Source organism: Sphaeramia orbicularis, chromosome 14 (genome assembly GCF_902148855.1).
Source record: "Sphaeramia orbicularis chromosome 14, fSphaOr1.1, whole genome shotgun sequence".
Lineage (NCBI taxonomy): Eukaryota > Metazoa > Chordata > Actinopteri > Kurtiformes > Apogonidae > Sphaeramia > Sphaeramia orbicularis.
The window spans coordinates 48,242,228-48,269,560 of NC_043970.1; positions in this window are offsets into that span (position 1 = coordinate 48,242,228).

The window sequence follows — 27,333 nt, forward strand, 5'->3', positions numbered from 1 at the left end:
AACATAAAGTGTCCTCCTTTGGGATCATAGTAAAGATCTGTTCTCAAAAAGAAACTAGAAGCACTCGGAGAGCGCAGACCTCCGCCAAGGCTGATCAGTGACCCCCCCCGTGGGCCCCCCCACCCCCGATCACCACCAAAATTTAATCATTTCTTCCTTATCCCATTTCCAACAAACCCTGAAAATTTCATCCAAATCTGTCCATAACTTATGTTGCACACTAACGGACAGACAAACAAACAAACCCTGGCAAAAACATAACCTCCTTGGTGGAGGTAATAACTAGAAGCACTTGGAGAGCGCAGAACTCCACCAAGGCTGATCAGTGGCCCCCCCCGTGGGCCCCCCCCCCATGCCAAGGAGGTGTTTGTTTGTTTGTCTGTCTGTCTGTTTGTCTGTCCGTTAGTGTGCAACATAACTCAAAAAGTTATGGACAGATTTTGATGAAATTTTCAGGGGTTGTTGGAAATGGGCCCCCCCGTGGGCCCCCCCACCCCCGATCACCACCAAAATTTAATCATTTCTTCCTTATCCCATTTCCAACAAACCCTGAAAATTTCATCCAAATCTGTCCATAACTTTTTGAGTTATGTTGCACACTAACGGACAGACAAACAAACAAACAAACCCTGGCAAAAACATAACCTCCTTGGCGGAGGTAATTAACTTAATTATAAAGATTTGTCTTCATGAGATGATCTGAATTCAGACAGTTTCCTCTTAAAAAAGTCAGGTGGCTTACCAATGTGACATCCATGTTTAGTCTTCAGGTGACGCTGCACATGTGCTGGCTTCATGCTACTCTTGGCTAGTTTCTCCCCACAGAAAAACACAGTGCCTTGGGTGGGTTGCAACTTCTGGACGTAAATCCAAATAAAACATAATCTTCAAGATACAGCCAGAATTTTGCCGGCTCTGGTTTGGCCTTGTTTGCCACTTGTCCCTCTGTGTTTTCAAAAGAATTACAACCACGACTCCATTGTTTGAGTTTTCAAGTGATTGACAGGTGATGCTAGGTGGCATATGACAGGTTGGGTCGAACCATTCTGGTATGGGGGAGACTCTGGGTTTTTAGGATGATGAAATCGACTAGCCTACTGAATATACACTGAAAAAAATATTTTTTGGTGCAGTAATATTTATTAGGTTATCTGTCACAATTTTTATTTTCTAATTGTAAGTATCAGTGAGAACTGGAATTATTCAAGTAAAACTAAATATGTCATTTGTATAGTAAATAAACTGTGGGAAGAGTAAATTGTATTATGTATTTTCACATTATATTCAAAGGTTAAAGTCATTACACATGAACCTAGAAATACCAAGTAAGTTTTAATAGACAATGTAAACTGCAGAAAAAAATTGTAAAATGTTGTGTGAATGTTACTTAAATATTGTCCATTAATAAAAGTTACAAAAAGTATTGTGGCGAGCCACACTGATTGTAATGGGGGCAGTTTATGCCGAATCATGTGACACGTAGTTTACAGTGTCATTGTGTCATGTGACGGTGCACTACCTTGCAAGTTGTAAATATTTGTTAAAAGCAAGTTGCTGTTCTGTGTTCTGTAGTTCTATAACTCATGTTCTGCCTATAGGGGACAGTATCTGAGTGAACTGGGTGGAAGGAATATTTCAGTTTGACACCATAACTGTGCTGCTGTCATACAGTCTATGCTGTTTTTAACATCCATTGTTTTATAAAAGTAAATGTCACTATTGAGAAGTGTAACCAATGTTCACTCTCTGGTAACTTTGTTTTACCAAAACGTTACAGTATTTGAAAATTACCTTGAAAGCCATTAGCTTTAGGTGCATTAGCATTTTTTAGCTTAAAGCAGTCAGAATTTAAGTAAAACTTACAAAGAAGGAGAAAGTAAAATTCAATGACCATATTAATAATCATCAGTAAATTACCTGAGGTTTGCTAGTTAAATTAACATATATCCGCAAGTAAAGTTTACTTGATGATTGTCCGTGTAGAATTTACTTACAATTCTAAGTGCAAATACTTTCCTAAGTTTTCCTAAGTAAATAAAATCCCCAATTTTTTTTCAGTGTAGAATTCATTTTATGAACTTATATATTTTCCTGAAATATTTGATTAATTTAATTATTATTTTTAAAGGATTTTTGCATGGATGCTACTTTTTAAATATATTTTAAAATCTCACGTACCCCCTGGAGTGCCTTCATGTACCCCCAAGGGTATGCGTACCCCCATTTGAGAACCACTGATGTAGACCATAGGGAAATGTTTGAAAATGCAGAATTCCATTTAAAAAAGCAAAATATCGCTCCTTAAATGTCACATTTTTTTTGTGAATTCCCACTGTTCTTTATGTTTCTTGTGTTTTATTTAACCTCAAATAGTGTACTTGTCTTGATTTTTCCATCTGTCACATCATTCTTGTGCAGATGTTCACATTCGCTCATGAAAAAGACCGGATAAAAGAGTATATTCAATTTTCACGGTTGTACTTGTGCTAATGCAAACGCATGTTGATGTGTGAACTGTCCTTCAGGAACCCATTCTACATAAATGCTGGTAACACTTAGTCTGTGTTATTGCTGCAATGAATGAGGACATGCAATGTAATTCAGCGCATCTAAGCATCACCGTTTTCCATTATCCAACATGAATGATGGGAATGATAGCTAATGTCACCAAAAGAATGACAATACGGGTTGATTTTTCAAGGGGACTCATTCCGTCAGTGTTGATGTGCTGTTTGTTTTGGTGAGCCTTAACAGTTGTCATTAGTAAATACATATTAAATAGTCATATTGGTGAGGTCATGTTAAATGATCCTTAGACGGAGGCAACTGGTGCAAACTATTTATTTATTTATTTATTTTATGTTTATCATGTTTATTTCTTATTTCAGCCCTAGACAGGATCTTTGCTAATGCTAACCATGTTGTTTTTGGGCCTGAACTCAAACCAAACCTCAGCCATGACATTACAACAGTAAATCTGTAACATGCATGTTCTTTTAGGATGTTTCTAACCTTGTATGGTATGAAGATTTATTGAAAAATATGAACTCATGAGATGATTTGCCCTCAGAGTTAACTGTGTTGGCTGCAACGGACAATTTAAGGACAGTCATTCATTTGTTCATTCATTTATCAATTTAATGCAGGGGTTAATCAGTACGTGATATATATACTACCAGTCAAAAGTCTGGACTCACCTGGTTTTTCTTTATTTTCATGACTATTTCCATTGTAGATTCTCACTGAAGGCATCAAAACTATGAATGAACACATATGGAATTATCCAGTTAAAAGAAGTGTGACATAACTCAAAGCATGTTTTAGATTTTAGATTTTTCAAAATAGACACATTTTGCTTTTATTACTGCTTTACACATTCTTTGGCTTTCTCTCGATGAGCTTTATGAGGTAGTCACCTGAAATGGTTTCCAAAAGTGTTGAAGGAGTTCCCAGTGATGCTGAGCACTTGTTGACCATCAGCGCTCCATCTCATGCCATTTAAATAAGAAGGTGAGTCCAAACTTTTGACTGGTAGTGTACACCATAAAAAAAAAAAAAAAGAAAGTAAAGAACATTAATATTCCGGCAGCAGGGGTGCTGTAAAAATAATGTAAAATAACTGAAAATAACCATCTCATAAAAATACGGTAATTTTCCATAATTAACATACAGGGTTTTTTGAGATTTAGCTTTTTTTCTTTTCTTTTTTTTTTTTTACTTTTTAATCTTTAATAAATATTATCATGTATTAAAACAATCAAATTAACTATAAATATATCTATAAATAATTTTCAATGAAATTAAGTTGTACAATCCACTGATAAAAACTGTATTTGGACAGTTTATCAGTGCTTATACTGTCACATCTGCTACCAGACGTTAGCCTGGTTTTGTCTGTCTTGTTTGTCTTGTCTGTCATTTCCTGTTTTATTTTGTTAAGTCCTCCTCATGTGTCATGTCTGGTGTCTTTGCTTCTTCATAAAGTGAGTGATAACTAGTATTAGAGTATGTTAAAATGTGACAAAACATCAAATTAGTGGCATTAAAAGGAATGATTCCATTGTTTTCACACAGTATGCCAGTAAATACATGTTTCTTTGCTTCAAAAATTAAATGCATGGTGTCCAGCTGAGTGGACATTTTTGCAACTCCATGAAAAATAGGTTCATAAAAAAATTTTGGTAACACTTTACTTGAAGGTCTAGTTTATAATGCATTAAGCGCACATTCATAAGACAGTATAATGCATTTATAATGCATTATAAAAGTCATTACAACAGTTTATAATCATGTACAACAACTTATACCAAGGTTAATAAAGTATTATAAGTGTAGGCATAATGTATTATAAATTCAGCTTTCATAATGTTTTATACATCCATACCAAAGTGACAACAGTGTTTGTGGGAAGAATCTCAAGTCCTGGGTTACAGAACACATTCTAACCATCATAACTGTAGCCAGTTATAAAGACACAGAGAACTGCTGTGACATGTAGTTTCTGAAACTGAATAATGCCTTATTATAAACATCAATAATAAGTTACAGGATGACTGATGATATTATAACACAAGTATGATGACGTATGAGCAGTATCTGCTGGCTCTAAGTAAAGTGTAAGTCAAAAAATTATACATCCAAGTTTTCTTAATAACTCTTTATTTTGCAAAAACAAAACATTAAAAGAACAGTCAGTAAATAGAAGTGTTACATGTTGTGTTATACATCAATAAAAAATAATTCGGCAGCTCTAAATCTTTGTTAATTCAATCACATACTTTTTTTTTTTTAATAAATATGAAATCCCTAAAATAGATGGGTGTAGGGACCAGTGACAAAACCTAACAAAAGTTCCCCACCTAAAAAAATAAATTCCTTCATGTTGCTTTGGTATGGATGTACAGTCTACTCTTGTTAAACCGCCCGCCGTTATACCGCCATTTTCGCTCACCGCCGACCAAAACCATTGCACAGAAATCCCCAATGCCTTATTCCATTAGCTACCGCCATTTCCGCCTATCGCCATCCGCCAGCCCAGTTCCATGCACAAACAACACTTATACCATTGATTTCCCGACCGTTATACCGCCAGCGTGATTGCCATCGAGTACACATAAATTTTAACAATGCACTGAAACAAACGCGCCAGACGCTGATCGCGACAAGCTACGAGTAGGTCTACGGAACGGCCACCGTTCATTTATCGCAGAACACTCAGTAGGTCAGGATGTCGGGAAGAGGACGTGGGATTAAGCCAAAGCCTCAAGATGATGGGGTGTCATTTCCCGACACGGTATAATAATGCTTAAAATGTTTCCCCACTTTAAATGATCCCTTACAACATAACAGAATCAAGATTTATTTAGAAATGCAATTAGAACGGGTTAACGGAGGCAGCATAGACATCATATAGTAAAGACATGCACGTTATGGACGCAACCCGTTGTAACGCCATTTTCGCTATACCGCCAATTTGGCCGTGAACGGAAGTTGGCGGTATAACGAGAGTAGACTGTATGAAACATTATGAAAGCTGAATTTATAATATATTATGCCTACACTTATAATACTTTATTAACCTTGGTATAAGTTGTTGTACATGATCATAAACTGTTGTAATGACTTTTATAATGCATTATAATGTCTTATGAATGTGTGCTTAATGCATTATAAACTACACCTTCAAGTAAAGTGTTGCCAAAAATTTTAATGGCATTGTTTTTTTCATGCCTAAAGAGGAATTAAAACACTCTGGAAAAAAATCTTGATTAAGGTTCTCATAACTCATGCATGAAAGGGTTAAATATTGGAAAAAACCTGATTATCATTGAAAAAAAAAAAAAAAAAAAAATCACACAATAATATTATGGTGATAAATCACTTAAGATTCAATACAGAGAAAAATTCATTTGGGAACTGTCACAAAAGTAGCACTGGGTGTTTACTGGTTAAGAAGCTGGAATCGGAATTTTTTTTTTTTTTTGTTAATATACTGTATAATCGTCCATTAGCACAAGGCATTGCAGTTATAATGAACCCCTTTACACTTCTTCTTTTACAAGGTGACTACTGTTTATTAGAGAGTATTTCCAAGTAAACAGCCTCCAAGGTTGGATTCATGTATAATGGAAGATGTTGATAGTGCTTTGAACTGCGCAGATCCTCGATAAAATAGAATAAAACAGACAAAGTGTTAAGAGTGTACAGGGAACATCTAAATTTATATTTAATGTGAACAAATGCAGATGAATTATACTGTAGGTATGGCCCATACCAGAAGTTACCCTCGCACTTAAAGATATGAATCAATAATTCAGAGACAGTTTTATGCGTTCACTTTGAAAAGCCGACAATAGAAAAGGATTTACAGATCAGACAAGAAAGTTGTCGATCCAGACGCCCGAAGGAGCAGAAGTATTGATCAACAACCTTATCAAATCCTCATAGGTGTGGGTATGATTTGATGCTGCAGGGCAGAGGGAATCTTTTTTAATTTTCCTCCGGGAGGCTTTTCATTTCTCACTTACACGAAGGTGAGGTGGTATTTTGGCTCAAGCTGCAGGAGCAGAAATAATTGCCCACATTTATCTGGTTTGTCTCCAGGAGAACAGTGCCAGCAGCAGATAATCACAGTTCAGCTCAATTAAAAAAATAGCAGCGTCCCATTAAAAGTAATAAAAGGCATCATCTGCAGGATTGAGGCCAGGATGTATGAATACACACACAGATTTAACAGAAAAACACCACGCGGTATTTACACTAAACCAGGGGTCAGCAACCTTTACAACCTAAAGAGACATTTTTGTTTAGAAAAAGAAGAAAGAAATCTAACTGGAGCCATGAAAAAACTATTTAAACCCATCTACATTTTACCATGAGGTGGCTGCTCTGCTGCAGCCTATTTGTGATTAGTTTGCTATTTAACTTTGTATTTCTATTACAATAAAGCAATGTGTGGTGCATTTATGAAATTACAGGGTGGGGAAGCAAAATTTACAATATTTTGAGGCAGGGATTGAAAGACAGTGTATGACCAAGTAGTTTATTGAAAGTCATGAGAATTTATTTGCCACAAGAAAATGTACATAATAGAAAATGTTTTTATTCTATGTGTCCTCCTTCTTTCTCAATAACTGCCTTCACACACTTCCTGAAACTTGCGCAAGTGTTCCTCAAATATTCTGGTGACAACTTCTCCCATTCTTCTTTAATAGTATCTTTAAGAAAGTTGACATCGCTGTGTGATGTTCTATTGGTAGCATGTTCTAAAATGCCCCAAATAGCAGAATCCAGAGGGTTTAGATCTGGGCTAGAAGGCGGCCATAAACATGATTCCCAAAAATTGCTGAAGTTGGATTTGTTGCTGTTGTCAACAAGTGTTTTGGTGTTCTTGTGTAAGATTTTAACTTCAAATCATATTTTACTGCATTTCTAACGGTCTTGTTGTCTACCTCAAGTTCAATTGCCATTTTTCTCATGGATTTGGTTGAATCCTTTAGGATTTTGGATTTGAGAGCTTTAATAAAAGCTTTGGTACGTTTTTTGTTGCTTCCTCCACTTCCAGACTTTCTCGTAATAGTTTTGCTCATAGTCATTCTCTTCTTTCCATTATAAACAGTCTTTATGGACACTCCAACTATTTTTGAAATCTCCTTTGGTGTGACGAGTGCATTCAGCAAATCACACACTCTTTGACGTTTGCTTTCCTGATTACTCATATGGGCAAAAGTTTGTGAAAAGGTATGGATAATAGTGTTAGGTATGATTATGACATCAATATATGTTTGGTTTCGAAACAATTGACGTAGTGCCTGCTGAGAAAAAACAACTAAATGTTCATTGTAAATTTTGCTTCCCCACCCTGTATACAACTAAAATTTAGAAAAATACATTCAAAATGTGTGTAATTTTTTTAATGATGGACACTGTTTCCAAAATATAATTATATTGAGTAATTGAGAAAAAGCTCAACTTTCATATAGAGGCTGACTTTTAAACAAACTACAAACAAATGCAAATGGAGTATTGTGTATTGTATCATGAATTTGGCAAGAAAATAATACATTTTGATATAGATGCTGTCATAAAATAATTTTATTCCGTGTATAGCCTGTGCATTTCTGCAGATGGACAAAGTTAGAATAGATTTAGGTAGGGATGCTCCGATACCGATACCAGTATCGGGTATCGGCTCCGATACTCAGTGTGTGTACTCGTACTCGTAAAAGTAATCCGATACAAATGCACCGATACCACTTACGGCCGTGTGACGTTCACAGTTCAGTGCAGCAGGTACGCGGTGGTGGAATAATGTGTGTGGAGTGTGAAGAGTGTGGAGATTTTTCAAAATAACCGACGGTGATAAAAGTAACGCTGACTGCAAGTAACGTTACAGACACAGACAGATACGGATGCAGTGTTCTGTCCGTCCTCTGTGTACATTCCATCCATTTTCCAGGTGCTGGTGGAGACAGAGAATACCAGTGGGAGTACAGAGTGGTGCTCGCTCATTTGTCTTTTCTCTACCTGCTGAAGCTAAACTTTTAAACCTTACCAGCGAAAACACTGCAATATTAGTATCACATTAGTGTTACCGCTGTCGTCTCCATGTTTGTTATTATTGACTTTCTTCTTCTTATTCTCAAAAAACTTTACTCTTCTTCATGGTATTTGTCCAGTATGGTTAATTCAGAGCAGCGCCCCCTGGTGGATTAATTGAGAAACGCTCATTCCAACACATTAAATATCAGTAGCAGCACTTTGTTCCAGTCAGACTAATGACAACGACAATAAAGCACATTTACAAAAGGAACTATGAACTGGAATGGGATTATTAAGTACTCGTATCGGTACTCGGTATCGGCAAGTACTCAAATGTAAGTAATTGTACTCGTACTCGCTCTGGAAAAAAGTGGTATCGGTGCATCCCTAGATTTAGGCCTATAATAATGTTAAAAAGTAATGACTTATTCAGTCCATTTCAAAATGTTCCTTAAATTTTTTTTTGACAATGGGAGCCAAAGAGAGAGGCTAAAGAGCCACATTTGGCCCAGGAGCCACGGGCTGCAGACCCCTGCGCTAGACATAATGTAAAGTCATGGGTTTATATTCTTTCCACTGCTTCTACACAGCAAAAATTGGAGAGTTGAATCAACTCCCACAGTGATGATTTGAACTCTTTTTCAGAGTTTATATAGGTCCACACTTTACAGAGTTACATTTTCATTGGAGTTCATTATTTAACACTATGCCAGAGTTGCCTTTTTGAGTTAACTGAACACTGACTGATTTAACTACCAACACTCACAAGAGTTCATAAATGGTGAATGGACTGAACTTATACAGCGCATTTTCTACATCTTCATGTGGTCCATAGCGCTTTACAATTCCTCACATTCACACACACTCATACAGTGACATCAGAGTCTTGCCCAAGGACACTTCGACACATGGATAGTCGGAGCCAGGATTCGAACCGCCGACCCTTTGGTCATTGGACGACCCGCTCTACCAACTGAACTGGGTTAAATTAACCCATATGGATTTATTATTTACACTGTCAGAGTTTCTTCTTTAAATCAAGCAGAGTTAAATTAACACCATGAAAGTAATAAAAAATAACACTCATTTTACTTAATTTTCACTTTGAAAGTAGTGTTAATTTGAACCCTTTCATGCACTAACCATGAGAACCGTAGTTAAGATTTTTCTCTTGAGTGTTTTTATTCCTCCATAGGCATGAAAAAAAACAGTGTGATCAAGTTTTTTTTTTTTTTTTTTTTTTTTTAATGGAGTTACAAAAATGTCCATGCATTTAATTTTTGAAGCAAAAGAAACGTGTTCAAAGCCAAATATCAGAAATTGATATTAAAACAATGAAATAAAATCTGACATCTCACATTTTAACATATTCTAATGCTAATTATTACTCTTTTCATGGAGATAATATAAAAACAAACAAACAAAAAAAAAAAAAACAACTTTTTTTCCCTAACAAATAACAGTTGATTTACACTGAAACATGTTAGTGCAGATCAGATTTATCAAGAACAGCAAAGTTACAGTAATGGTATGAATTACAGTGTATGGGATGATGCATAAGTGTCCACTGTGTTGGCTGATATGGAACTAAAATAACAAAACCCATGAATATACAAGAGAACAGATGGAGAAGAACTGTCCACTGTAGTGACCATTATGCATGAAAGGGTTAATCATAAAAAAAGTGAATCCATTAAAAATTTTCGGGTTGTTCATGTTATTCACCTTTTAAATTAAACTTTGTAGACGTAAACATGTTCAGAATATGATTTAGCTTTTTTCATTGCTATTATTTTACTAGTCTGGCCCACTTCAGATCATATTGGGCAGAATGCGGCCCCCTGAGTTTGACACCCTGAGCCTAAAATGGTCCACCTGGACTTTTTTTTTTTTCTTATTTTGACTATAAAAAGGTTAGAAAAGATGCTGTGAGTGAATCCTTTTGCCCATTTTTCCAGAGGACCTAGAATTTTTAAAATCTAGCAGTCATTTTCAATTTACTGCATGTAAATAATTCTACTAAAAACAGCTTCTTCTCCAGCTTCTAGTACAAGCTTGAGTGAAATTACTGTAATGATCCACTAAAGTCTATAAAGCGCAACGTCTCAGGTTTTAGAAACCGTTAGAATTTTTCTAGTTGTACAAACAGTGAAAAAGTTACATCCATCCAAAGTGCACATGCACAGGGTGTGTCAGCGATGACACGTCAGGTTTTATAGCGTTAAAGAGTGAATGCAGTTCCACAGATTCCATATAGAGCAGACCTGGGCATTGTAAGGCCTGGGGGCCACATGCGGCCCAACAGCTGACCCTAACTGGCCCCCATGAGGTCATTGGCAAACTAAAAGTCAATGCAAATATATACAGTCTACTCTCGTTAAACCGCCCGCCGTTATACCGCCATTTTCGCTCACCGCCGACCAAAACCATTGCACAAAAATCCCCAATGCATTATTCCATTAGCTACCACCATTCCCGCCTATCGCCATCCGCCAGCCCAGTTCCATGCACAAACAACACTTATACCATTGATTTCCCGACCGTTATACCGCCAGCGTGATTGCCATCGAGTACACATAAATTTTAACAATGCACTGAAACAAACGCGCCAGACGCTGATCGCGACAAGCTACGAGTAGGTCTACGGAACGGCCACCGTTCATTTATCGCAGAACACTCAGTAGGTCAGGATGTCGGGAAGAGGACGTGGGATTAAGCCAAAGCCTCAAGATGATGGGGTGTCATTTCCCGACACGGTATAATAATGCTTAAAATGTTTCCCCACTTTAAATGATCCCTTACAACATAACAGAATCAAGATTTATTTAGAAACGCAATTAGAACGGGTTAACGGAGGCAGCATAGACATCATATAGTAAAGACATGCACGTTATGGACGCAACCCGTTGTAACGCCATTTTCGCTATACCGCCAATTTGGCCGTGAACGGAAGTTGGCGGTATAACGAGAGTAGACTGTATCATCATAATACAGTGGTCCCTCATTTATCGCAGGGTTTCCATTCTAAAAATAACCCACAATAGGCGAAATCCGCGAAGTTGTCAGCTTTACCTTCCTTCACCATGTCCAGAAGTCCAAATTTTTGTGCTATGGTTAGCATCTTCCTCTACCTTTTGGGTATGACCGCAGGTGCCTTTGTCGGTTTCAGAGCATTTCGTCGACATTATGGGTTTTGTCGGGGAGAAAACTTGCAAACATACAGCACTTCAGAGTCACACTGATAGCGATTGAACATTTATGTATATTTGGCAAGACGAACGCATTCTGTACTGTACAGGAGATACGGCATGGAGCAGACTGATTGACAATGGTCAACAGTCCCTTAGCCAATCAGGATGCAGAACACAACGCACGTTCATACGCTGTAAAAAAGAAAAAAAAAAAAAAAAAGCATACAAAATTGCACTAAAAAAAAATCTGCAAAACAGCTAGGCCACGAAAGGTGAACCGTGTTACAGTGAGGGAAAACTGTAGATGTCACCAATACAACGCCACTGCTTTTATTTTGAAGGATCTGCAAATTTACTGTTTTTTTTTTCCCACACATACTTTCTGTACTTGCATAAGGCTTATGCACTGATTGGTTTGTTGGTCAGTTTCAGCCCATGAAGATGTCAGCTAACGGCAAAAAAAAAAAAAAAAAAAAAAAAAAGACTGATTCCGAATGCAGAGTTTTTATCAAGACATGGACTTGTAAGTATTTCTTTACTGAAGTCAGAGGTAAAGAAAATGAAAAGGAACTGTGATATGCAAACAAACAAAGCTGGATGCATTTATAGTTTTTCATGTAAAGTTAATGTGGAGCTGGTTTTGCACATTTTTGAAAGCCTTTTTGTGAATATTCATTAAATAGTTGTATTTACTGTTTTTGTATTATTTTAAAGTACATATATATATATATACAGGGTGGGGAAGCAAAATTTACAACGAACATTTAGTTGTTTTTTCTCAGCAGGCACTACGTCAATTGTTTCGAAACCAAACATATATTGATGTCATAATCATACCTAACACTATTATCCATACTTTTTCAGAAACTTTTGCCCATATGAGTAATCAGGAAAGCAAACGTCAAAGAGTGTGTGATTTGCTGAATGCACTCGTCACACCAAAGGAGATTTCAAAAATAGTTGGAGTGTCCATAAAGACTATTTATAATGGAAAGAAGAGAATGACTATGAGCAAAACTATTACGAGAAAGTCTGGAAGATACTATTAAAGAAGAATGGGAGAAGTTGTCACCCGAATATTTGAGGAACACTTGCACAAGTTTCAGGAAGCGTGTGAAGGCAGTTACTGAGAAAGAAGGAGGACACATAGAATAAAAACATTTTCTATTATGTCAATTTTCTTGTGGTAAATATATTCTCTTGACTTTCAATAAACTAATTGGTCATACACTGTCTTTCAATCCCTGCCTCAAAATATTGTAAATTTTGCTTCCCCACCCTGTACATGTAAACACAATGTATAGATTTGTATCTTTGTTTTCTTTGTAGCGCACTGAAGCTGGTGCATTGACAAGCAAAAACAAGATTGACTGCAATGACATTTGTTTCAGACATTAATGATTTGCTAATCCTGGCATCATCATCATCATCATCATCATCATCATCATCGGATCAATACTTTGGTTTATGACAAAATACCCACGACATTAATGACATTCCGATTAGTGTCAGTCGTGCCTGACATTTTGTGGCATACATGTAACATACCAAGCTAGCATAAAAATGATACAGTAGATTCAAGTGGTTTGAGATGAGCCGCTTCACAGACATTGCAGAACAATGCATGCTGGTTAAATGTCTTTCTGACTTAATTCTGACTCGCCTTTTCTTTATTATGAAGACAACAGCAATAAAAAAAATTCTGCAGCCAGACAGATGCCCCTGTTGATCTGCACATATTTAATGTAATTCATCTCATTCAACCTGTATTGTTAATAAATGAATGAAAATAAATCAACTTGTAAATGTAGCTAACTCACATTAAAATTTAATAGCGAATTCAGAGTGGAAATATTAGAATAACTTAATGAGATATAATATTGTATATTTGGTGCAGTAATGGAAATGTTTCTCATTTTCAGCTGTAGTTTTCAACAGTAGTGGATTGATTTTAATTCTGACTTTTGTCAGAATGCTGTCGTTTTTTAATATTATATTTTTATATATATTTGTAACAAAATATTGGGGCCAAAAATAGGACCAAAATTGGGACAGGAAATGCTACCTAGGTGTCAGTGCATTTGATCTGGAAAACATGGCTGTAAATCACAGGTGTCAAACATGCGGCCCGGGGGCCAAAACCGGCCCGCCAAAGGTTCCAATCTGGCCCGTGGGATGAATTGGCAAAGTGCAAGTTAAGGCATCAAACTCAAAAATAATCTCATAATAATATATAAATAATGACAACACCAATTTTTTCTCTTTGATTTAGTGCAAAAAACATTAAATTATGAAAATATTTACATTTCCAAACTATCCTGTAACAATAAAATGTGAATAACCTGAACAAATATGAACAACTTGAAATGTCTAAAGAAAATTAAGTGCAATTTGAACAATATTCTGCGACTGTTGCTAAATGTTTAATGCCTTTGCAGATCTGATCTCTAATGTATATTCATAAATGATAAATTGAGGCAGAATATTGATAAAATTGTACTTATATTTCTTAACAAATTTCTTTTTTTCTTTTTTCAGGTTATTCACATCCTTTTTGTTTGGATAGTTTGGAAATATTGGCATAATTGAATGTCATTTTTTGCACTAAAACAATTTGAAGTTCTCATTATTTATTGCCTATCAAGCTATTATTTTACTGGTCCGGCCCGCTTCAGATTAAATTGGACTGAATGTGGCCCCCAGAAGAAAATGAGTTTGACACCCCTGCTGTAAATGGTCTTATGTGCTGCTACAAAATAAAGACACTGTGTTAAATTTGATGATCCCAGTGGTTTTTCTAATCCACACGTGGGTTTTTCATGAATCTCAGTCTTATTCCAGGTTCGGTATGTAACCCATCGTGTCCACTTGCATTACATACAGAACCTGCCCATTTAAACGCATATAAATCGCAAATGCTTTATTAAATCTGTTAGAATACAAAACAAAAAGTGAATGTGGACAATTTCTTGTCAGTTGCATTTGTTTTTTTTTTTTGTTTTTTTTTTACATATAAACAGGATGTTTTCAGGTTGATGTTCCAGGACAAATCTGGTTAAAGTTTAAATAAGTATAAAGAACCTGCCCATTTAAACGCATATAAATCGTGAATCATTTTGCAACAGCGACCATTTTTTGAAACACTCTGCTTTGCAGAATTGGTTAAATTCCCAAACTGTACCTGAGAGAATAACAAGATATTTAAAAAAAAACAGTGGTGTGTAATTTTCGTGTCCTTTTGGCCGTGTTACATGCGGATTTTAGTTTTAAATATGATGTAAAATAATGTAAAAATTTGTTTTATCTCAGTAAGTATTTATTTTTCAAATAGACCCAGAGTGCTTCCAAACTTCCTTCATAACATTGGTCTACATCTGATTTGAATTTTTAGTCCCCATGTCCTGTTTTTAGGACCAGTGCCCATATGGTGACAGTTGTTCCCCTCAGTACTCATTGCATTAATTAAATTAGGGGTGTCAAACATGCGGCCCGGGGGCCAAAACCGGGCCGCCAAAGATTCAGTCCGGCCCACGGGATGAATTTGCAAAAATTACACTTCAGATATTAACATTTAAGGATGTCGAACTCGTTTTAGTTCAGGTTCCACATACAGGACAATGTGATCTCAACTAAAATAACAGCATAATAACCTATAAATAATGACTCCAAATTTTCTAAGTTTATTGTGAAAAACATAATATTACATTACACCTATAAATAATGACAACCCCACATTTTTCTCTTTGTTTTAGTGTAAAAACATACATTAAATTATGAAAATGTTAACATTTACAAACTATCCCTTAACAATAAAATCTGAAAAACCTGAAATTTTGTAAGTAAAATTTTAACATTATACTTCCTGTTATTAAATATCTTGTGCCTTTGTAGATCCAGTCCATAATATGCATGTATAAATGGGAAGTTGAGGTGTAATATTGTTAAAGTTGCACTTATTTTTCTCAAGAAATCTTAGTTTTTTCAGGTTATTCACATCATTTTTGTTTGGATAGTTTGTAAATGTACATATTTTCATAATTTAATTTTGATTGCACTAAAACAAAGAGAAACATTTGGAGTTGTTATTATTTACAAGTTATTATGGTATTGTTTTACTGGTCCGGCCTATTTGAGAACAATTTGGTAGTGATGTGACGTTCACGAACGAATCGAATCTTTTGAACGGCTCTTTGAAATGAACGATGGTAACCGAGTCTTTGTAAAGAGCCGTTCTTTTTTTTTTTTTTTTTTTTTTTTTTTTAAGGAGGGAGTGTCCAATTGCCTGTCAATTTAGTGTCACTGGGGAGGCATTGGGCAGGAGGAGAATGTTCGAGCAGAAAAAACAGAGTGCACTGCTCACTGCGCATGTCTCATGACAAGAAGTTAGCAAAAAAACAACAGTTTGAAGCGTGAGGTGAGCATACTGGAGGAGGCGGAGCTGGAAGACTGGTTGAAACCGAAGAAAAGTTTGACAGTGAGTGAGCGAGTGAGCACCTGCGAGTAATAAGCCAAAGAAAAAGGAGGAGTATTTGGATGCACTTTTCAGAAAGAAAAGATGGGCATGCAACTTGAGAATTGCACTATAGTTCAGATATTTAACCCTTTAATGCGTAGTGGTCACTACAGTGGACAGTTGTTCAACTCTGTTCTCTTGTATATTCATGGATTTTGTTGTTTTAGTTCCATATCAGCCGACACAGTGGATGCTTATGCACCATCCCATAATGCACTGACATTCATACCATTACTGTAACTTTGCTGTTCTAGATAAACCTGATCTGCACTAACATGTTTGAGTGTAAAAAAAAAAAAAACAACTGCAAATTGTTAGGCTGTAATTAACAGTTTTTTTTTTTTTCTTTTTTTAAACAAAAAGTTGTTTTTTTTTTTGCATATTATCTCCATGAAGTGAGTAATAACTAGTATTAGAGTATGTTAAAATGTGAGAAAACATCAGATTAGCAGCAGTAAACATGTTTTTATTTCATTGTTTTCACACAGTATATGAGTAAATACATGTTTTTTTTTTGTTTCTAAAATTAAACATATGGTGTCCAGGTGAGTGGACATTTTTGTAACTCCATGAAAAATAGGTTCATACAAAAAATTCAATCGCATTATATTTTTGGGGGGGATCATGTCCTAAGAGGAATGAAAATCACCCAGGGAAAAAAAATCTTGATTAAGGTTCTCATAATTCATGCATGAAAGGGTTAAGTAATAGTAGTGATTAATCACTGTTGTGTTTTGTGCAATTTTTTCCGTATGTTTACACACATTTATTGTTCTTGTTTTGAGGAGAATAAAATATTATTTCATAAGAAAATGTTTAATTTTCTTCTTCATTTTTAGGCTACAGACTAGTCCACATAATGTACCGTCATGTTTTTGGTCAAATTCCATCATTTGCCTAATGTCACCTCTCATGTCATGTTTTTAGCCCACACATTTAACTAACTATTCTTTTTTATGGTTAGATAATATTTACTACCATGCCAATTAACCCTTTCATGCATGAATTGTGAGAACCTTAATCAAGACATAATGTACCGTGATGTTTTTGGTCAAATTCCATCATTTGCTGAGAGGCTGAGTGGCTTAAAGATATTATGTCTTTCTTAAAAATGGAAAAGATTGGGTATTCTTTGAAAGCTATCCCTTCTAAGTTCTATAATAAATGGCAGCCCTTCTTGACTTTCTTTGAATCACTTCCTTCGTTTTCTTGTGATTGATACCCCCCACCCCCCCCTTCTTTTTTTTTTTTTTTTTTTGTTTTTTTTTTGGGGGGGGGGGGGTTGGTTTGTTTGTTTTTTGTTTTTTGGTATTTATATATATGTATATATTCTTTGCATGGAGCCTATCCCAACTGCAGGCTCAGAAAATGAATAAATAAATAAATGAACACATTTCCGTTTTACTACAGAATTTTCTTTCTTGTACATATGTGATTTTATTTTTGGTTTTCCGGGTAATTTTTTCTTTTTTTTTTTTTTTTTTCTCTAATTTATTCTTTTTCTTATTTTCATTGTGGGTTTGATTCTTGTACACCTTGTTCAAAAAAAAAAAAGAAAAATGCTAAGTATGGCACTGAATTCAGGTTTTTTTTTGTTGTTGTTGTTTTTTTTTTGGTTTTTTTTTTTGACAGGACAGTGATTATTAAATTTTTCTGTCAGAATTGTACTGCCTGAATTGTTGAGTCTGTCTTTGTTGTGTCATACTTTTCAATAAAAATATTTATTAATAAAAAAAAATTAAAAAAAAATCCATCACTTGCCTAATGTCACCTCTCATGTCATGTTTTTAGCCCACACATTTAACTAACTATTCTTTTTTATGGTTAGATAATATTTACTACCATGCCAATTAACCCTTTCATGCATGAATTGTGAGAACCTTAATCAAGACATAATGTACCGTGATGTTTTTGGTCAAATTCCATCATTTGCTGAGAGGCTGAGTGGCTTAAAGATATTATGTCTTTCTTAAAAATGGAAAAGATTGGGTATTCTTTGAAAGCTATCCCTTCTAAGTTCTATAATAAATGGCAGCCCTTCTTGACTTTCTTTGAATCACTTCCTTCGTTTTCTTGTGATTGATACCCCCCACCCCCCCCTTCTTTTTTTTTTTTTTTTTCGTTTTTTTTTTGGGGGGGGGGGGTTGGTTTGTTTGTTTTTTGTTTTTTGGTATTTATATATATGTATATATTCTTTGCATGGAGCCTATCCCAACTGCAGGCTCAGAAAATGAATAAATAAATAAATGAACACATTTCCGTTTTACTACAGAATTTTCTTTCTTGTACATATGTGATTTTATTTTTGGTTTTCCGGGTAATTTTTTCTTTTTTTTTTTTTTTTTTTTCTCTAATTTATTCTTTTTCTTATTTTCATTGTGGGTTTGATTCTTGTACACCTTGTTCAAAAAAAAAAAAGAAAAATGCTAAGTATGGCACTGAATTCAGGTTTTTTTTTGTTGTTGTTGTTTTTTTTTTGGTTTTTTTTTTTTGACAGGACAGTGATTATTAAATTTTTCTGTCAGAATTGTACTGCCTGAATTGTTGAGTCTGTCTTTGTTGTGTCATACTTTTCAATAAAAATATTTATTAATAAAAAAAAAATTAAAAAAAAATCCATCACTTGCCTAATGTCACCTCTCATGTCATGTTTTTAGCCCACACATTTAACTAACTATTCTTTTTTATGGTTAGATAATATTTACTACCATGCCAATTAACCCTTTCATGCATGAATTGTGAGAACCTTAATCAAGACATAATGTACCGTGATGTTTTTGGTCAAATTCCATCATTTGCTGAGAGGCTGAGTGGCTTAAAGATATTATGTCTTTCTTAAAAATGGAAAAGATTGGGTATTCTTTGAAAGCTATCCCTTCTAAGTTCTATAATAAATGGCAGCCCTTCTTGACTTTCTTTGAATCACTTCCTTCGTTTTCTTGTGATTGATACCCCCCACCCCCCCCCCTTCTTTTTTTTTTTTTTTTTCGTTTTTTTTTTGGGGGGGGGGGGTTGGTTTGTTTGTTTTTTGTTTTTTGGTATTTATATATATGTATATATTCTTTGCATGGAGCCTATCCCAACTGCAGGCTCAGAAAATGAATAAATAAATAAATGAACACATTTCCGTTTTACTACAGAATTTTCTTTCTTGTACATATGTGATTTTATTTTTGGTTTTCCGGGTAATTTTTTCTTTTTTTTTTTTTTTTTTTTCTCTAATTTATTCTTTTTCTTATTTTCATTGTGGGTTTGATTCTTGTACACCTTGTTCAAAAAAAAAAAAGAAAAATGCTAAGTATGGCACTGAATTCAGGTTTTTTTTTGTTGTTGTTTTTTTTTTGGTTTTTTTTTTTGACAGGACAGTGATTATTAAATTTTTCTGTCAGAATTGTACTGCCTGAATTGTTGAGTCTGTCTTTGTTGTGTCATACTTTTCAATAAAAATATTTATTAATAAAAAAAAAATTTAAAAAAAATCCATCACTTGCCTAATGTCACCTCTCATGTCATGTTTTTAGCCCACACATTTAACTAACTATTCTTTTTTATGGTTAGATAATATTTACTACCATGCCAATTAACCCTTTCATGCATGAATTGTGCAAACCTTAGTCAAGATTTTTTTTTTCTTCAGTGTTTTTATTCCTCCTTAGGCATGAAAAGAAACAATGTGATCAAGTTTTTTTTCCTATGGAGTTACAAAAATATCCATACATTTAATTTTTGAAGAAAAGAAACACGTTTGAAACCCAATATCAGAAAGTGATGTGAAAACAATGAAATAAAAACATTTTTAATGCTGCTAATCTGATGTCTTCTCACATTTTAACATATTCTAATGCTAGTACAGGGTGGGGAAGCAAAATTTACAATGAACATTTAGTTGTTTTTTTCTCAGCAGGCACTATGTCAATTGTTTTGAAACCAAACATATATTGATGTCATAATCATACCTAACACTATTATCCATACCTTTTCAGAAACTTTTGCCCATATGAGTAATCAGGAAAGCAAACGTCAAAGAGTGTGTGATTTGCTGAATGCACTCGTCACACCAAAGGAGATTTCAAAAATAGTTGGAGTGTCCATAAAGACTGTTTATAATGGAAAGAAGAGAATGACTATGAGCAAAACTATTACGAGAAAGTCTGGAAGATACTATTAAAGAAGAATGGGAGAAGTTGTCACCCCAATATTTGAGGAACACTCACACAAGTTTCAGGAAGCGTGTGAAGGCAGTTATTGAGAAAGAAGGAGGACACATAGAATAAAAACATTTTCTATTATGTACATTTTCTTGTGGCAAATAAATTCTCATGACTTTCAATAAACTCATTGGTCATACACTGTCTTTCAATCCCTGCCTCAAAATATTGTAAATTTTGCTTCCCCACCCTGTAATTACTCACTTCATGGAGATAATATGCAAAAAAAAAAAAAAACCTTGTCTAACAAATAACAATTGATTTACACTAAAACATGTTACTGCAGATCAGGTTTATCAAGAACAGCAAAGTTACAGTAATGGTGTGAATGTCAGGGTATGAGATGGTGCGTAAGTGTCCACTGTGTTGGCTGATATGGAACTAAAACAACAAAACCCATGAATATACAGGGTGGGGAAGCAGATTTTACAATATTTTGAGGCAGGGATTGAAAGACAGTGTATGACCAATTAGTTTATTGAAAGTCATGAGAATTTATTTGCCACAAGAAAATTTACATCATAGAATATATTTTTATTCTATGTGTCCTCCTTCTTTCTCAATAACTGCCTTCACACGCTTCCTGAAACTTGCGCAAGTGTTCCTCAAATATTCGGGTGACAACTTCTCCCATTCTTCTTTAACAGTATCTTCCAAACTTTCTCGTAATAGTTTTGCTCATAGTCATTCTCTTGTTTACATTATAAACAGTCTTTATGGACACTCCAACTATTTTTGAAATCTCCTTTGGTGTGACGAGTGCATTCAGCAAATCACACACTCTTTGACGTTTGCTTTCCTGATTACTCATATGGGCAAAAGTTTCTGAAAAGGTATGGATAATAGTGTTAGGTATGGTTATGACATCAATATATGTTTGGTTTCAAAACAATTGACGTAGTGTCTGCTGAGAGAAAACAACAAAATGGTCATTGTAAATTTTGCTTCCCCACCCTGTACAAGAGAACAGCTGGAGAATAACTGTCCACTGGAGTGACTTATGCATGAAAGGGTTAAACACCTTTAAATTGTAATGTCAATCATCACATGTAACCTATTTAGTCATTAAAACATTGGTGTTACAAAATAATGCAAAAAAACATAAAAGAGCCAGTCTTTTGAACGGCTCTTTTTATTTGATTGAACGGCTTTCTTCAAAGAACCAAAAGTCCCATCACTACAGTTTGGACTTAATGTGGCCCCTGAGCTACAACGAGTTTGACACCCCGGAATTAAATGTTTGTATTTGACAGAAATGCATGTACAGGTAAGTGTAGGTTAAGTGCAGATTATCCACATTATTTAACAGAGTGGACGTGAAGCAGTTAGCGTTGGAAGTGTGGAGTCTCTGCACTAATCCTACTCTCTCTATTCCTGCTCACAGAGGGAACAGCTCGGTCCTCTCATCTAGTGCAGCCGGAGTTGTGACAATTCAATCTGTTCAGCATCTTCCTGCATGAATTATGGATGAACCCGACAACCTCTGAATGTGGAGAGGATTTACGCTTTATAACTCCTCCTGCCTGTGTCGCAGGCTCGGGTCAGGAAAAAAATGAATCAAGGTAATTCTCAGAGCATCAAAGCAGAGGAAATGCCAGCATTATCCTCTGATGGCAGAGTGTTGATTGACTCTTCAGTGCTGAAAGCCATTAGCAGAGCTCATTCAGAACGGGCCGGGCCGGGACTCCTCCGATAGGCAATTAGCGAGGCGTCATTCAGTCCCGGTGAACTGAGCTGTAAAAATCTGCTTCTGCAGGTCAAATAAACATCTAGTTTCATTACACGGGAACAAATCGACATGAAAAACTATTTATCAGGACCGATTCTTACCAATTTTTCCTGATACATTCCATTTTGGGCTTGTTATATAGCCACCCTGCCTCCCAGAAAATTACATTTATCCGCCGCTAAATTGCTTTCAGTGTTACTTTGGCCTGACAAAGGTGATCAGATTATGTTCAGAGGTGAGTGTAGTGGGCGGTTAGTGAATAAAAGCGGAGATCAGCGAGTGGAGATTTTAATGACAAAACCACTTTGGTTGAGGCTAGAAAAGATCACGGTGTGGTTAAAATTGTATGTATGAATAAAAGATCCCCAGAGCGCATACTGAGCTGCAGCCTGGAGGCAAAAGGTGTTATTGCTGGATCCATGGTTTATATGAAATGACTGAGGAAAAGCCAAAGCAATAGCAGCTACATGGGAGAATTACATGGTTTCCTTTGCCTCGTATATATGTCGAGGCCCAAAACGGAATCTGGCCCGATTCAGAATCGGGCCGGCCCAGAATGGAATTCTATTCTAGGCCGGCCTAGAATGGAATCCTGCTGCTATAATGTTATTTTTATACCATGTTTAACCCTTTCATGCACTGTCCACTCCAGTGGACAGTTCTTCTCCAGCTGTTCTCTTGTGTATTAATGGGTTTTGTTGTTTTAGTTCCATATCAGCCAAAACAGTGGATGCTTATGCACCATCCCATACACTGTAATTCAGATCATTACTATAACTTTGCTGTTCTTGATAAACCTGATCTGCACTAACATGTTTGAGTGTAAATCAATTGTTATTTGTTAGACAAGAAGGTTTTTTTTTTGCATATTATCTCCATGAAGTGAGTAATTACTAGCATTAGAATATGTTAAAATGTGAGAAGACATCAGATTAGCAGCATTTAAAATGTTTTTATTTCATTGTTTTCATATCACTTTCTGATATTGGGTTTTAAACACGTTTCTTTACTTCAAAAATTAAATGCATGGATATTTTTGTGACTCCATAGAAAAAAAAAACTCCATCGCATTGTTTTTTTCATGGCTAAACACTGAAGAAAAAAATCTTGACTGAGGTTCTCATAATTCGTGCATGAAAGGGTTAATGCAAATGATCTAAATTATTACAAAAATCAATACATGGAATTTGCAAATATGTGAAAAAAAATGAAAAAAACATTTTAATTGTAAACTATGATACACTTTATTTACAAATAGAACCTAGTGGTACTCCCCACTAATATATGGTACAGTGAAATCGACTGAAATTGACAATAGTTACTTAAGGTATGTAAGACTGAAAATGTAAAATTATGACAAATTATGGAATTATGGATCATTTGCATTAAACATGGTATAAAAATAACATTATAGCAGCAGGATTCCATTCTAGGCCGGCCTAGGATAGAATTCCATTCTGGGCCGGCCCGATTCTGAATCGGGCCAGATTCCGTTTTGGGCCTCGACATATATATAAGATATATATAAGATAAGATAGCATACTTTATTGTCATTATACAAAATGTACAATGACATTTAGGTGCACTATCAGGATACAGACCAGAGGCGATTTCTCATAGACTCATAGAAGCTCGGTTTCCCCTAAAATTATGAAAATTAAATGGTTAAATATGTACGGTTGTGTTGACATTTCATTGACTATAAATGTGTTAGACCACAGACGAGTTCGTTCAGAATTAGCTTTATCACAAACACTGGGTTACAAAAAAATGTTTTTTTGCAAGTTGTCTAGGTTTTTTCAACTGAATTAGGACCATTTTGCACCGCTAAATCCAAAAATGACATCTGTTTTTCTCAATCAGGTCAGGATTTTTTGCTAATTTGATTTTGAAAAATTTGATCTTCTCACAAAATTGATGACATTTTTGTGACTTTATCAGTTGATTTTTTATATCGTTCTCACCCAACATAGGTTTTAAGAGAAAAAAAAAAAATTTTCTAACAAGATTCCTGCTAAGGTACAAAGGTGTATTCACTGCAGATGTAGCAGAATACGTCAGGCTTATTTTTGCAAGATCTTCTAGTCAAAGCCATTTCATTCACCTGTAATTAAAAAAAAAAAAACATTAATCATAAATTGGCAAAAGTAAAATCTTCAGAACTTGTTTATTGCAAGAAATATGAAAGAATTTTGTATCATATGATGTGAAAATGCCCATAAATGTAAGCAAAAATGTTCAAAAGCCAATATGTAGCATAGTTCAGAAAGTTGACCTGATTGAGCAAAATTAATGTGATTTTTGGATTCAGCACACCAAAATTATCCTAAATCAGCTCAAAAAACTTAAACAATAAATTTGTTGTTGACCAGTGAAATCAACGGACTCGATGTTGTTCACTTCTCATACATTCCCGTTGCGCTGTTTTCTCATTCGATCTATGGTCAGTCCCTTTTTCTCGTAGACGCTCCATGCACTTCAATGGGACTGAGTGGAACAGTTTTTTTCATTGCCTCAAAACTGGACGGTAATTGGATAAATGCCACAATGTTGTCCCGCCCCCGGATGCCCGGCGTCTCTGGGGGTGAATGGAGCTGTGGGCGGAGCTCGGCCGAGCTGGACGCTGAGCTTCCACGTGCTGATTGGAGGATCAGTGGAAAGGCTGAATCCCATTTGATTGACAGCTATTTTCAGATCTACTCCTTCACTTGAGTTCAGTTTAATACCGTCGTGCATTCTGCTGTGAAATGGAGAGAAACCGCTATGAAATTACTTGTTCATTTCTTGCACTGTAACTAAAACACACTCATTGTAATTTCTTGTTTCAACAAAATTTCAGCGTTTTCTTGTTTACTTGGTACGATAAGGTCACTGACCATTTTCTTAAAAAGGAACAGAGTTATTTTATGTTTAAATAACTTGACTTTATTTTTTTTATGTAAGCCGACAAAGAGCTTCCCCTCTCTGAAAGACGAGCAGCCGCCACTGATACGGACTCATAAATATTAATAGTAATAAACAGTGATAATAACTATTTCTTTTCTATTTATGAGATTAAACTGTTTATTTAAAGTTTAATACTGTAAAAAATAAAATAAAATTAGATAAAATTACTGACAATTAACCATAAAAGAAGTATTTGTTCTGTAAGTTTAACAAGACTTGTTTGTTAATTGACAAATATCTTGTGTAATTACGGGAGGTTTCACAACAAAAATGTTGAATAAATGTATTTTTGTGAATGTATAACATGTATAAGCACTGATACACTGTCCAAATACAGTTTTTATCAGTGGATTGGACAACTTAGTCTCATTAAAAATTATTTATATATATATTTATAGGTAATTTTATTGTTTTAATACATGAAAATATTATTTATTAAACATTAAAAAGTAAAAAAAAAAAAAAAAAAAAAAAAAAAAGCAAAATCGCATGTAAAGTTAGGGCAAAAAACTAGATTTTAATTATGGAAAATTACTGTATTTTTATGAGATGGTTATTTTCTGTTATTAACAGTATTTTTTCAGCACCTCTGCTGCCGGAATACCGTTTTTTTTATATTTGTTTGTTTGTTTGTTTTTTACAGTGTATGAAAATACAGGAATTTCACTGGAAAATGCAAAGTATAATTTATTAACAAACAAGGATAAATCAGTTGGAAAAGGTTAAATGTAGAGAAAAAAATTATTTGGAAGCTTCCATAAAATCGTTGTAGGTCTTCATCTGTTTTCAGTAGTTCATTGCTTTAGTATCAGTTCAGATATGCGCGCTAACATAAATCCTTACTATATTTACCCCCCACTGAAATGAACAGCACAGATAAAGGGCTGGCGAATGAAACATGATGTGAAGATCTGACACACCATATAAAAGCCTTATTCTCTATTGTTCATGTTAGCCAACACGCTCTTGCAACAAATCAAATATTTCCTCCTTTGTTGAAGACTTGTAAGCTTACATATCAGCTTCATCCACTTCCTCTGCCCTTTATCACATGGAAAGTGACAAGATGACAACTGGTGTGTTTTATGAACACAGTACTGCAGCAGATCGAATACAGAGGAATGAACTAAGTAGGATGTGGAAAGAAGAAATGATGTCACTAGTTAATCAGTTAATGCTGCGTCACATCCAGGGGGAAATGTGGGGTTTTGTTTTGCAGCATGGTTAAACAGCAGGAGATGATGAACTACATTTTTATCCCACCGCCCAAAGGGGAAGCAAGTGGTATTGTTTTTGGTTTGGTTTGTTTGTTTGTTTGTTCATTTGTTTGTTTGTTTGTTTGTTTGTTTGTTTAACACTCTAGCAGCAAAACTATTGGTTGAATTCATACCAGATTGGGTTTATAGATTCCCAGTGATCCAGAACAGATTTCGTTACATTTTGGGAACAGTAGGTCAAAGTAAAAAACATTTTAAATGAAATTTTAAAATCTTTTTTTCCCCCCCATTTACTTATAATGGGCAAAATTTCAAATGTCTGTAGCTGCAAAACTATTGGTTAAATTCATACCAAATTGGGTTTACAGATTGCCAGTGACCTAGAGTAGATTTCATTACATTTTGGGAAACATAGGTCAAAGTTCAAATTTTTTATGAATTTTTAAAAATCTTTTTTTTTTTTTCCTTTTACTTATCATGGACAAAGTTCAAATGTCCATAGCAGCAAAACTATTTGTTGAGTTCATACCAGACTGGGTTTATAGATTGCCAGCGATCCAGAACAGATTTCGTTACATTTTGGGAACAGTAGGTCAAAGTAAAAAACATTTTAAATGAAATTTTAAAATCTTTTTTTTCCCCCCCATTTACTTATAATGGGCAAAATTTCAAATGTCTGTAGCTGCAAAACTATTGGTTAAATTCATACCAAATTGGGTTTACAGATTGCCAGTGACCCAGAGTAGATTTCATTACATTTTGGGAAACATAGGTCAAAGTTCAAATTTTTATGAATTTTTAAAAATCTTTTTTTTTTCCTTTTACTTATCATGGACAAAGTTCAAATGTCTATAGCAGCAAAACTATTTGTTGAGTTCATACCAGACTGGGTTTATAGATTGCCAGCGATCCAGAACAGATTTCGTTACATTTTGGGAACAGTAGGTCAAAGTAAAAAACATTTTAAATGAAATTTTAAAATCCCCCC